This window comes from Podarcis liolepis (assembly GCF_965112155.1).
Source record: "Podarcis liolepis genome assembly, chromosome: 2".
Classification (NCBI taxonomy): domain Eukaryota; kingdom Metazoa; phylum Chordata; class Lepidosauria; order Squamata; family Lacertidae; genus Podarcis; species Podarcis liolepis.
The window spans coordinates 71087204-71100083 of NC_139555.1; the positions used below are offsets into that span (position 1 = coordinate 71087204).

The 12880-nt window shown below is 42.5% G+C and overlaps 1 protein-coding gene across 7 annotated transcripts in view; it reads left to right on the top strand.

The window, feature by feature from the left end:
* Positions 1-12880, top strand: part of SEMA3F (semaphorin 3F) — a 124964-nt gene that overhangs the window by 71113 nt on the left and 40971 nt on the right. The gene's annotated exons all lie outside the window — the stretch shown is intronic.

Genomic DNA, 12880 nt, shown 5'->3' on the forward strand with positions numbered 1-12880 from the left:
GCATCGCGTTGCCTGAGGCCAAGGACAAGATACATCCCTTCCATTTCATGTATAGAAGCTGATCCTCTGGCAGCTGAATCCTGCACTGTACCTGAGAGCAACAAGCTAGGCATATGACACCCAGAGATCTGTCCCTATCAGCAGCTTGATGCCACTTGCTTACTGCTCCTCTTGGTGTCTGATCACTGTCTATCCAGAGCTTTTCAAACTGTGTGTTGCGACACATTAGTGTGTTGGCTGCAGTATGTAGGTATGTTGCCCTAACGCTCCCCGCACTCCTCCTGTGGCTGGAAAGGGCTTGTTTAACCTCCTGTTTGCTCGTAAAACTGCATTACCGTGTCGAGAAATTATGCATGTCCAAAAAGTGTGTCACCAACTTGAAGAGTTTGGAAAGCTCTGGTCTATTCAAACAAATGTTGCGGTTCAGCAACAGTGGTGCCAGTATGTATCATGTGACAAGCAACACATGATAACTCTTGGAGTGCATGCTTATACGTGTCTGCCTCTCCGCTTGCTTGCTTGCTTAATCAGGGTCCTTTCCCAGTGGTTCTTTCTGTGTCACACTGAGAAAAGGCAGCTAAGCAAGACAGACAAACAGACCAGCAACAGACAAACATAATCAGTACCACGAGCTCATTTGGATGAGAATGGCCAAAGGACTCAGGAGGTTAGCTTGTTGGCAGAGGGGCTGCCTTAATCACTCCCCAGCATCAACCACCTGTGACAGCCATCTCACTGTTCTGTATGGCAGAGCTGGTCTAAACTGTAGTAGATTCCCTAACTGGAATGAAAGCTGCATTGTTCCAGAGGCAGTGTTCTGTCATTTGAGTCCCATAGAAATGAGATATTCCCTGCAACAGAAATGCTACTTCAAGGAAATATATTTGTATCTCCTGCAACAAATTTAGAATGCCGCATTTATTGTTTTAGAAATGTTTTATTGGGAAAGCCTCTGATCCACAGTCTTGAATTAGAATACACACATGTTGCATGTACTGCCACTTAGAATACTAGTGATCTCATTTATATTCTATGCTGATATAGTTCCAACAAAGACCACTGAAATGACATAACTACCAGTCTTCAAAATGCTGTGCCAGTTTCACCCATGTTGAAATGTATGGATGGAGCAGCCTGAGGATTGATGTTAACACGGTCTTTGATACAGTGAAGTTCACACACTGCCATATAGAGACCCACTTTCCTTGTTTGATTGTGTACTGTACACCCATGAAAGGCTCTATCAGGAATTCCTTATTCCTCCCCCCCATATTTTTAGTCAGTCACATTCTAAGTACTATAATGAGATAACACTGTATCTTAACAGAGGAAGCTGTTTGGATTGGAAAATGTACCTCTGGCAAACATGTTGATTATAAAGGCTGTGGGGCTGCCTACAGGTAGACAGATTTTGACTGAGTGAAGAAGGATGTTGATGGATATTTTTATTCCCGTTAGATCAAAGTACACATTACGTTAACCATGTGTGGTTCCTCTTCACTTGTAGATGTTTCTTTTCTGCAGTCTACAATGGTAGGCTAGTATATTTACCCATGTATGCACACCCACTAACACTTTCCTCTCTGATAGTTTTCTACCATCGAATTCCTCCCGCCCCTCAGGTTAGCACCACAGGATAAAATATATTTAGGAGACACACACACACACACACACACACACAAACAACAAACAAAAAAAAAACCTGGAGTTTGGAGTAGCAAGCTGCATGTAGTTGTGTGTAGCTTGAGTGTCTTGGTCTCAGCTGAATCCCATTCTCAAGAAACTTAGTTGCTATTTTGTAGAAGCCTTCATGGACGAAAAGCACATTCTTGTGATAGGTGATGCGGTAGTGATGAATTATTGATCCTTGCAAAAGTTCTGTTGACTGAAACCAGGCTGTCCTTTCCTGGGCCACTCCCAAATGTTGGGAAAACTTTTTCTTACTCAGTATGTCTTTTAAAGATGTCATTTACATGGTACTCCTGCAGCACAAATATCCCCTTCTGTGAGAAGGTGGGAAGGGTATTATGAAGAAGTTCCCTAGGAGTTATATAGATCTCCTGCCTGGTCCACTGCAGTGAACAGAAACAGTGATGCAGGAACAGCCAGCTATATTGCTGTCCTGCCTGCCACTCCGTCTACAGTGGTACCTCGGGTTACATACGCTTTGGGTTCCAAACTCCGCTAACCCAGAAATAGTACCTCAGGTTAAGAACTTTACTTCAGGATGAAAACAGAAATCGCGCAGCGGCAGCGGGAGGCCCCATTAGCTAAAGTGGTACCTCAGGTTAAGAACGGTTTCAGGTTAAGAACGGACCTCTGGAACGAATTAAGTTCTTAACCAGAGGTACCACTGTAATATCCTCTGTCAGGAAGGTCTGGAACTGGAGATGGAAAGAATTCTGCACAGCAAAAGTCTCTTAGGGCATATTCTGGAGATTCCTCCCCCCCTTCCTTGCTGGAAGCACTTGAATGACCTTGAAAGGCTTATTATTTCAGCAATAACTGGCATAGCTGAGATTACAGCAACTCAGCAGAGAAATCAAAATAGGCACATTCCATTGGGCTGCCCGCCCCACCCCCACAAAAAAATGTCTGCAGAGGAGAGTTAGACTTTCAAAGAAGAGAGTGTCTCAACCCAGTCCAGTATTTTGGAGGCAAAGTCTATGTGGCTGGTGATGGTAGGTGGTCAAATCAACCAGCGTATGCCCTCCACCAGATTGAATAAGAATACCATGCCAGCTGTTGAGAGCCCTGTTTTTCTCAGAAGAGAATGATTAGGTAGCTTTGAGTATTGCCGACACATGAAATGTGCGCCAGCTGTTAACCCAATTGTGCACCCTGTATCCCCCCAAGAGGATGTAGCCTGCCTTCATAATATAAAATATTATTGTCATGCTTGTATCTGGTCAGATTTTATTTCTGTATTTATTAAAACATGTATTACTGCCGTTCATCATATTTGGAATGGCGGTTACAAAATAACATTTAAAATCTTTAAAAATAAACTAAGATCTGCACAGATTAAAATGCTTGGATAAACAGAAATGTTTTTTGCTTGGCACTGAAACTATTGAATAGTTGGTGCCAGGCAACCCCCCCCCCCCAGCACAACCAGGGTGCCATTATTAAGAGAGCCATTTCCTTTGTAGATGAATAATGTACCTCTGAGGGATGGACTACATGAATGATCTTAAAGCCTTACCTTTAAGGAGCTCACAGCAACATATATCTAGGGTTAGACTCTTTTATCATTGAAAGAAGCAGTGATTTGCTCAGGGCCATTTAGTGATCTTCAGTGATATCAGTCCAGGTTGAACAGTCTACCCACTGCCCTACATTAGCTGTCTTAATTCTGATGTCACCCCTAATCATTCAGCAGCCACCCGTAATCCTGTTGAATTTTTGCTTCAGGGGGAAAAAGGAAAGACCTCAGTGAGCCTGGCAGGTGAAAGAGGGATAAGATAGTGCAGGGTGAGTAAGAACAGGAGTAGATGGAGAGTATAACTAGACAGAGTAAAGCCTGTTATATTTCTGGTGACACTGAGGGTGATAATGAAACCCTGGCTTGCACCCAAGGCATCTGTAGCACTCCTGGCTGCCATCTGTGTGCCTCATTTAGTGACTGAATATTCATGACCCTCATTAAACTCTTTCAAATACTTCCCCAGCAGAGGAGCTAAAAATAACTTGGGGAAGGGGGAGGGTCTCCCCCTTTATATTCTATAAAGCACCCAGAATCTGGTTAAGATAGGAGCCTCTAGTTATCACAAGCAGCCTTTTCTTACTAGCCTTGGCTCCCAAATGAGTCTGCAAAATGAAAAGTATTACCACCACTCCACAATGTCCAAGTGGCAACATGGTCCTTCTCATCCTGGCTCTCTGTGCTTTCACTCCTTTTTCTGCCTCTTCTTCCTTTCCTGACTGAGCTCCTAAGCATTCAGAGAGGCTGTATTGAGGGCACTTGCCTGTCTCTTAAGAGGCTGTGATTAGACTGCTATAGCTTGTTACAGATATGAGGGGAACCATGTGGTCTCTAGGAACTTCCTGCAAGTATAGGAAAGATGTTCAGACTTGAAATAAAATTTTGCACAAAGTTTAAATTTGGAAAAACTCCTGAAGTTATATTTTTGTTGTTGAATAACCATAATTATTTAAATTTTCATTCAGAATTTGAATTAGATACTCCCTTTAAAAGAAAACCCTGTCAGTTCTGGTTATTTTTTAGGCAATAGTGTTGCCTAGTAAATTTCTTTTCTACCTTGTTTCCCCCATCAATCTTTTACCTCTAACTGCATCCATAACTATCCATAACTATTACTGATAATGTTGTAGAGGGGCTGAAAGCAATTCCCTCCCTCCCCCAAACCCCTGATTTTCCCCAATCAGATTTGAGATGGGAGAAATGCACGTAACAGAATGGAAGATACATACATGTAAGGTAAGAGCTGACAGACGGCAGGAGTGGATTGATAGAGTTGGCTAGCTGCCATCTCAAGCAGTGAAGCAACTAATGTCGCATATCTTATGGGGATTCCTGAGGAATGACATCTGCATTGTTCATTTTTTCAAGAAGACAAATGCAATAGCAGAAGCACTGAGCATGCAGTCTCAGGGCCTCTAAACAAAAAATGTTTCTTTCTGTGATTGCTTCTTCACACGCACTTTTAAACTATTCAGTTGTGCTTTTGCCCAAAACTTTAAAATACTAATTTCAATGCAACTCCGTTCATGTAGACTAATTTGAGGCCACTGAAACTTTCTGAGTTGTAGTCCCTTTCCATGATGCAAGATTGGGGTATCTACCTCAGGTGTAGGATGGCCACTTGTGTACATCACCAGAAAAGGAGACACAGATTTACATAACAATTGCACATGCTGATTCATATGTATTGGTGCAAATCTAGAAATGACCACTCTAATTTAAATAGAAATGCAATGCATCCCATTATAATGAACTGGAGTCCAACAACATCAGGAGGGACACGGGTTCCCCATTACTGAAATAAATGTATTCTGAAAGAGTATCCTCTGTAAAGTAGGATATATAACTACCCTACCCAAGTAGAAAATTTTGGATGCTGTTACAGGACAAGAAATTATAAGCTGTAATAACTATAAGTATTGTTATCTTCTTGAAGGTGAAGGAACCACTTAGAATATTATGTTCCAAGCATCAAACTGTATTTAGCTAGACCCAATGAGCTGTTTCTTATAATGTAAGAGAAGGGCACTTAACTCTTAGATATCTTAGCTGTTGGATGGGTACATCACTCTTGAAGAGCATCACACCAAAAAATAACACTGGTGTGGTTCACTACACCACCTGATTTTTTCTGTTCTTCCATTCGGTCTCAAAACTAGAAGAAAGCAGTAATGTGGTGAAGTTCGTACCCTTTGAGATTGGTGGAGCAGATGTGTTTTTAAGAACTGTGTCTTGTCCCAAAAACTGTTGGTATAATTTATTTGTTTAAATAAGTTATATGCCACCTTTGAATATAAATATCTAACACCAGAAGGTTCAAATTATAGCAGGATGCAACAGCCCTGGGAATTTGTCATCTGTGCACTAGAGGCTCAGAAACAGAGGGATTATATCCCTGTGATGTGCATGTGCACACAAAAACACATACGTGTACCAGCACCACCAACTATGTGTCCATACTTATAAGAGTTCAGATTTGCAGCACTTGTCAGCTATACTGTCAACCTCCTCCTCTAAATTAATAACAGGTTAAACTGTGTGTGGCAATACTCCTTGCAAACCAACTGGATGTGTCATTTTATCATGAATTGTGTCATTCCCCAGCTGCTGTTAGGATCAGGGAGGGTTCCTAGCTTGTTGCCAATGTCATTTGCTGTATCCCCATGTCAAACATGTTGTTAAATTATGTGAGGCACACGCAGCTGGCTCACAGTGCCAGAGAGGCACGAGAGCCTTGCAGGGGTTATGTGTGGAGAGTGTTCTTTTGGATACTTTCCTTCTAAGAGCTCTCAGCAGGAACCTTATACTAGGAGTCTTTATTAAATGGCCTGAAGCCAAGGACAACAGCAGGCAAGGATCCAAGCAGGGGACAGGTAGTAAGGAGGAGAGAGAGGTGTGAGCAGCTTGGGCACATTCCAAGGAGATCACATATTCACCAGCTCCGGAGCCCAGCACTGTTAAAGAGACAGGACAAGCGCACAATTTCCTGCACAGCTTTGCCAAAAAGGGTATGTCTCTGCCTAGATAATACCATTTGGGAATTTTCATCAGTGCTGTTCTGCAAACAACAAGTCTAAGATACTGGAATACGTTAGAAAAGCCATTTTGTGCCCAATTGGATACAACAGGTGGTACATGTTATGTGCCCCTGTGGTACACCAGGTCAGCTCTGCTTCCCCCTCACTCCTTTTGGCACGAGTGAGTTTCTGTTTGTACTCTTTCTCATGTTTTCTAATCTTGAGCAGTCTAACCCAACTAACCACTGAGTTGCAAGTAAGTTCCTCCCAGTCTCCTGGCTCCGATTTGTAGATGCAGTACTTGGACTCTCAGCTCAATTATTGTCAAAAGCTTTATTCCAAAGTTCACTACACAGTCTAAACATAGATCAAGTTATAGGTGCACAGGTCTCGAAGATACATAACTAGGTGCAAGCTGAGATGTTGTCTCAACACTTGACACACTCTTGGCTCTCCTTTTGAAGAGCAGGGTGGGCACAATCATTTGGATGGGTGGGCAAACAAATGGGTACTACTGCAAGTCAGCTGGGTCTGCTTACAGTGGCCCAGCCGACAGTGAACCCTTAGATGATGTTGTCAGGGTTGGTGCAGCTGGTTCACTGACCAACCTAGGATCAGATGCCTCATAGAATCATAGAATCATACTTTCCCGCTGGAGCAGTACCTATTTGTCTACTTGCACTTTCTGGTGTGCTTTCAAACTGGTAGGTTGGGAGGAGCTGGGAACGAGCAACAGGAGCTCACCCCGTCGTGGGGATTCGAACCTGCCGACCTTCTGATCAGCAAGCCAAAGAGGCTCAGTGGTTTAGACCACAGTGCCACCCGTGTCAGATGGCTCTAGGGTCGTGCTTTCTCTTGACAAACCACTGAGCTCCTACCAAGCATCAAAGCATTCTCAGCGTCAGGCTCCACACACTATTCCCAATCCTCCTCCTCCTTGAACCAACCTTGCCAAAAAGTCTCCATGAGGCTCATGATAATCAAGGCTTTTATTAGCCATGTCTCTAGTCCCAGGGAAAACACAGCAATGCCCTGTCATGAACCCAGAGCTCTTCATAGTTTGTTCACTGACTATATAGACAGACCTCTCCCAGTCCGAATGAACATATCAGTGTCCTATTTCCCTGTTTACAGTATGAAAATCAGGCATCCTTGTAATGCTGCAAAGGTAAATCATGAATCAGGCCACATGAACTTCAGAGAAGGTTCTGGGACATTTGCAAGATACTACTCTGATAATCAAATCTTACCCTTCTGATGTCTTTGGGGATTTGAAAACACAAATATGGACGTAACATTGGGAGAGTCTCAGGTGCAGGGAGAGTAAGAGCATTCCTTAGATACACCTGAAAACCTGAGCTTGTTTACACTAGTCTAAGTTTCCAGTAACCTCCAGCTATGGTGGATAGATGCAAGGGAAAGAGAAATTATAAACTGCTTAGCATGGAATTGTGTCTCCAGCTAGTGGCTGGTTGCAGTGAAGGTATGAAATTCTGTCCTGTGAAGATGGTTTCCCTCTTTTGGCGATTTTGTTGGTCAATGTGCAACAAAGAAGAGGTGGCATTGATACAATAATGGTTAGAACTGATGGGATAATTGGTACTCTTTGCAGTGTATATCTCATGCCTTTAAAAAGTTTGCAGTTCAGTCAAGCAGCAAAAACGATATCATAGAGCTCCAGAGGTGATGGTGACACCAGGAAGAAGCAAACTAGTTAAGCCAACAAATGCTGAAGTTTATCTGGTGAATGAACCTGTTCACAGAATTCAAGGCCGTTTTAGAAACAATGCATTGCTGAAAGCCACAGGGCTAATCCGGCTTTTTGTTCCCCCTTCCATAGCCAACCTCTGGTCCATGACCAAATCTTAGTTCCCTCTCATGGCAACTAAGCTTCTTTTCACAGCCTCTTATGAGGGATTCTGTCAAAGGCTTTTTGAAAGTGCAAATAAAATGGTGCCCCATAATTCCCCTTTAGCCGCTGCTGCTTTGTGGACTCATTAATAATGTATGAGGCCAACTTCATCTCCGTGTTTCCAAACACAAGCATCCTGCCCCGATTCACCTCCCCATCCCCTCAAAGCTAAGTGAATTGTTTTCTTCAGCAGATGAGACTTTATGAATTGTTTGGCCTTATGCATGCATGAGGTAGCACTGAAGGGGACTTCAGCCAATACGTGCCATAATCTTGTCTGTAGATTTGTTAAATATTTATTTTATTTAGTTCATTTGAATTAGGTCAGCTATGTACCTGCAGCATGTGTTGCTGATAGAGACACATCCCAGAATTTCTACAAAGACAGCCAAGCACATCCTTAAATACACAATGAGTTAATCTGCCGTTGCTTATGAAGAATTAACCTTCTTTGTCACTTAGCCGTTCTAACAAATTAAAATATTACTGTGGGTAGTAGCCAATGAGAGTCCTACTCAGAGTAGAACCTTTGAAATTAATGGAAATGACTAATTTTAAACTATTGATTTCAGTGGGTCTTCTCTGAGTATACTGTACCTCGGGTTAAGAACTTAATTCGTTCCGGAGGTCCGTTCTTAACCTGAAACTGTTCTCAACCCGAGATACCACTTCAGCTAATGGGGTCTCCTGCTGCCGCCGTGCCGCCAGAGCACGATTTCTGTTCTCATCCTGAAGCAAAGTTCTTAACCCGAGGTACTATTTCTGGGTTAGCGGAGTCTGTAACCTGAAGCGTATGTAACCCAAGGTACCACTGTAGTTGGATACAACCCTGTGATTCTGCAGGGCAGATTCTGGAACATACACATTTTTAGGGACATGCATCAAACAGTTGCAGCCAGTTTTGAATACCTGCCTTGTATTAAATAGACACAATACAGTAATTTAAATTGTGATGGTTAATTGTTAGTATATTCTTCTCTCTGCACAGAGCAGCTACATAACTATTCCCTTAGTAGCTGCCTAACTTCCTCACAAAGTCCTTTTTTGTTACAACTGGAGCCAGACCTCTTCTTAAGCAGCTTTGCCAGCTTCTCTGGAATCACCCAGCACAGAAGGTATCGCTTTTGATTAGTTCTACAGATTGGCTAAGAGCCACACACCTCTGCTTTTCTTTTGAGGCCAGAGGCAGGGAGAATGCGAGTTCCTTCTGTCAGGACACTTGAGAATGGAGCTAAACACACACACATGTATGTTTATGTTCACAAAGACCCATTTGTAGGGGTGACTATTTGGAGTGAAGAAGCAACAGGTGGGAAAAAGTTAAGCATCTCCTCAAAAATCACCTTAGAAACAACAGCTGTCGGGCACTTATTATACGCATGTAAGTGTAATATGTAGTTCTGTCCTCAGTCACACTCTTTGGCGATCCAAAGCAGACTCCCTTACCAGGGCCAGCCTGCATATCTGGAGGTTTGTGTCAAGTCTGCTGTCAGTTTCCCCCTCTTGGTGTTTTATATACTTTGTACCTTATTTCCCCTGTCATTTGTAATGGGGTTCTTCTGGTCTGTCTTCTAAGCCCAGATAGTCTTCAACTTTTAAAATGAAATTTTCTGGTGCATTGACAGGACATAGGAATAGAGCTCCTGGCCTGGGGTAGAGATGAGTAGTTTTGGGGAGGTTTGGGTTGAAGGCCAGTAATGTCTGGTGGGACCCTGCAGGTTTTCAATGCATCCAGGGCATGGCTTAAAAAGGTGCTGTTTACTTAGATGAGGTAATAACTTAAATGTTAGGTAATAACAATAATAGTTATATCCGCCCCGCCCGCCCCCCACTTTTCTGGCTTTTCTCCTGCCACCTGAAGATACTTTATAGAGCAATTTCCAGAGAAATAGCTATGTTAGTCTATTATAGAAGAAAGAACGGAAACTCTTGTACCACCCACGTTAAAGTCCAACAAATTTATAATGACAAAAGTTTGCATGGACTCAAGATGCCTCTCCCAAAGGAGCCATTCAACTTGGCATCCCTTCTCTCTTTCCTCTCACTATGGGAAGTATTTGCATGAATCCAGAGCAAGGAATTTCAAGTAGTGGCATCAGATTTTGGAACTTCTGACCAAAGGACATATTTGTAAGCACAAATTTTGAATCTTTCTGCAGATTGGTGGAAAATATACTCTCTGGGAAGGATTTTTTATCTCCTGTCTACTTTAGTGACACGTTACTTAAATAATGTCAACTTTTCTGATTGGTTTATTACAGCTGTTTTTTGTTGTCTGTTAGCCATCCTCCCTGTTTATCCCATTGTGGTTTATTTCACTATATATGGCAGGTCTGGAGAGCCAAGTGTCTCTCTTCAGGCCTCTTTATCTGCCCTTCATGACTCACTCTGGCCCAGGCCCCTCTCTCCACACTCTTCCTTGGGTGCTTTTGCCTGGTTGACCTGCATTTGTGAACTGTGACAATGCCTCTTCCTTGCTTGGATGGAGGATGGAGGGTTTCTTTTGGTAGTGGCTGAATTTTACTGTAGAAACCTAGATCCTCAATATATCCCAAAATAAATCTTATTGGAGATACTGGTAATATACACGAATAAATCCTTCCAATAAACAGATTGTTTTTGTTGTCCAAATCTGTTTTGTACAGAACAGGTCATAGTAACCATGCGCATGAAATCTCATAGTGATGAAACATACAAAGTGCACCTTTGAGACTCTGGAATTTTCCAGTGTGGTGGAAAAGCCAGTGTGGTGTAGTGGTTAAGAGCGGTAGTCTCGTAATCTGGGGAACTGGGTTCGCGTCTCCGCTCCTCCACATGCAGCAGCTGGGAGACCTTGGGCCAGTCACACTTCTTTGAAGTCTCTCAGCCCCACTCACCTCACAGAGTGTTTGTTGTGGGGGAGGAAGGGAAAGGAGAATGTTAGCCGCTTTGAGACTCCTTAAAGGGAGTGAAAGGCGGGATATCAAATCCAAACTACTACTACTGCTCTTCTTCTTCTTCTTCTTCTTCTTCTTCTTCTTCCCCTGCAGTCCTACACTTCCTTCTTTGTCCTCTGATCTTTTTACTCTTATAGTGTCTTTTCAGCTCCTTCTCTTTATGTCACTGGCTGATCTGTTCGGATGCTACAGGATAGCTTTGTAGGCCTGTTGGCAGCCACTACTTAGCTGCTCTGATGTCAGAGAGGGGCCTGGCATCTGCAGCCTAAGCAGCTGAGCTGTTTGGGGGATTAACAGGATTAGGGAATTTCCCTAATAAACTATTGTTAAATTAAATCACATAATGATTGCCAGGAAACACTGTGGGTTTCAAAGTAATCCTTGTTGCTGTAGATGAGTAAGCAGTTTCAAAAACCAAGCAGAAGACTCTTTCTGCTGATGTACATGATGATGATAATACTAATAGTTGGTCTAGAATTTGTTTTAAAATCCTTTTATCCTTTTGAGTTCCAACTTTCTGTAGTGGTGAGCAAGGAAGGCAACAACTTGAAGATGATGATAATGATGATAATGTATTCCCTTATCCTCAAAGAGGAAGGGGAAACAGAGGTCTGAGTCAGCAACAGTTCAACCCCTTGTTATATTTAATATGAAAAGATCCCCTACAAGTATATATTCCCTGCCTGTGAAGTTCACAGTGGCAAGAAATGACTCCAGCCCTACTGCATGCCCTCCTCCCAGTGAAAATGCTAGGATGGTGGACATGTGTTCTATATTAGAGCCTGTTGTGGTCCAAGTCCAGTTTTAAGGTAAAAAATTAGTAACCTTGAAGTTCTCCAGCCACATTTATGTCTCTGCATAGCCTACTGAGCAAGCACAAAGATCACATGGTCACCGTCTGTTTAAATTAGAGTGGTTGGTTGTAAAATTGGATAGATAAATTAGCATACACATTTCCCCCTGCAAATCTGTGTCCTTTCTGCCCTCTTTTTAGATAACGCATTTCCTCTTTTTTGGCAACATGCAAATGGCCACTCTAGTGGCATCACTCCTGCACAAGCAAAAGGGCATGTGGTCTAGTGTGTAATGTGTTGGACCTGGGTCTAAGGATTTGGTGGAACCTAGGCCTTGCAATGTCATTGACGCATCAGTGGCTTAGAAAAATTGTTACCATGAATAATGTATTTAATTTATTATTATTATTATTATTATTATTATTATTATTATTATTATTATTATTTGTAAATTTATGCAATATCAAAGAAAACAGGAAAATTATAATGACCCGTTGTACAGGGTGAGTCCTTTAAAAGAGGCCCCGTGGATACAGAATACACATGTTCCACGGGGCCTCTTTTAAAAGACTCACCCTGTATGCATATGCTAGATAAAAAATTCAAGTCACTTTGCATGTGAAGCTGCTCCCACTTCTCTTCTTTGCTGGGAGGGAGGCCAACTTTCTGGATTATTTATTTCAGGAAAGGGCCTTTTCAGATGGAATTAATTTGTTTATCCCCATACTGTGTTGATCAGTCTGCCCTTACACCCATCAGTTGGAACTCAGTGCAGTTATACTGTAACAATTGTTGTTAATGATCAATCTGCTTGCATCTGAACTTTGGCTTTGGTTGAAAGAGAGCCTTCCCCCAAAGGCATGGTAGAATGTCAGCTGAAAGTGAAGGTGTGAGATCAGTGCCATATGCAGGTCAGGTGCCGCCTGGCTAATTCTTGGACACTGCAGATTTAAGATATAGGTGCAGTATTACTCAAGAGTGCTTATTTGTGAATATCTTGTGGGTTCTGTGCATGG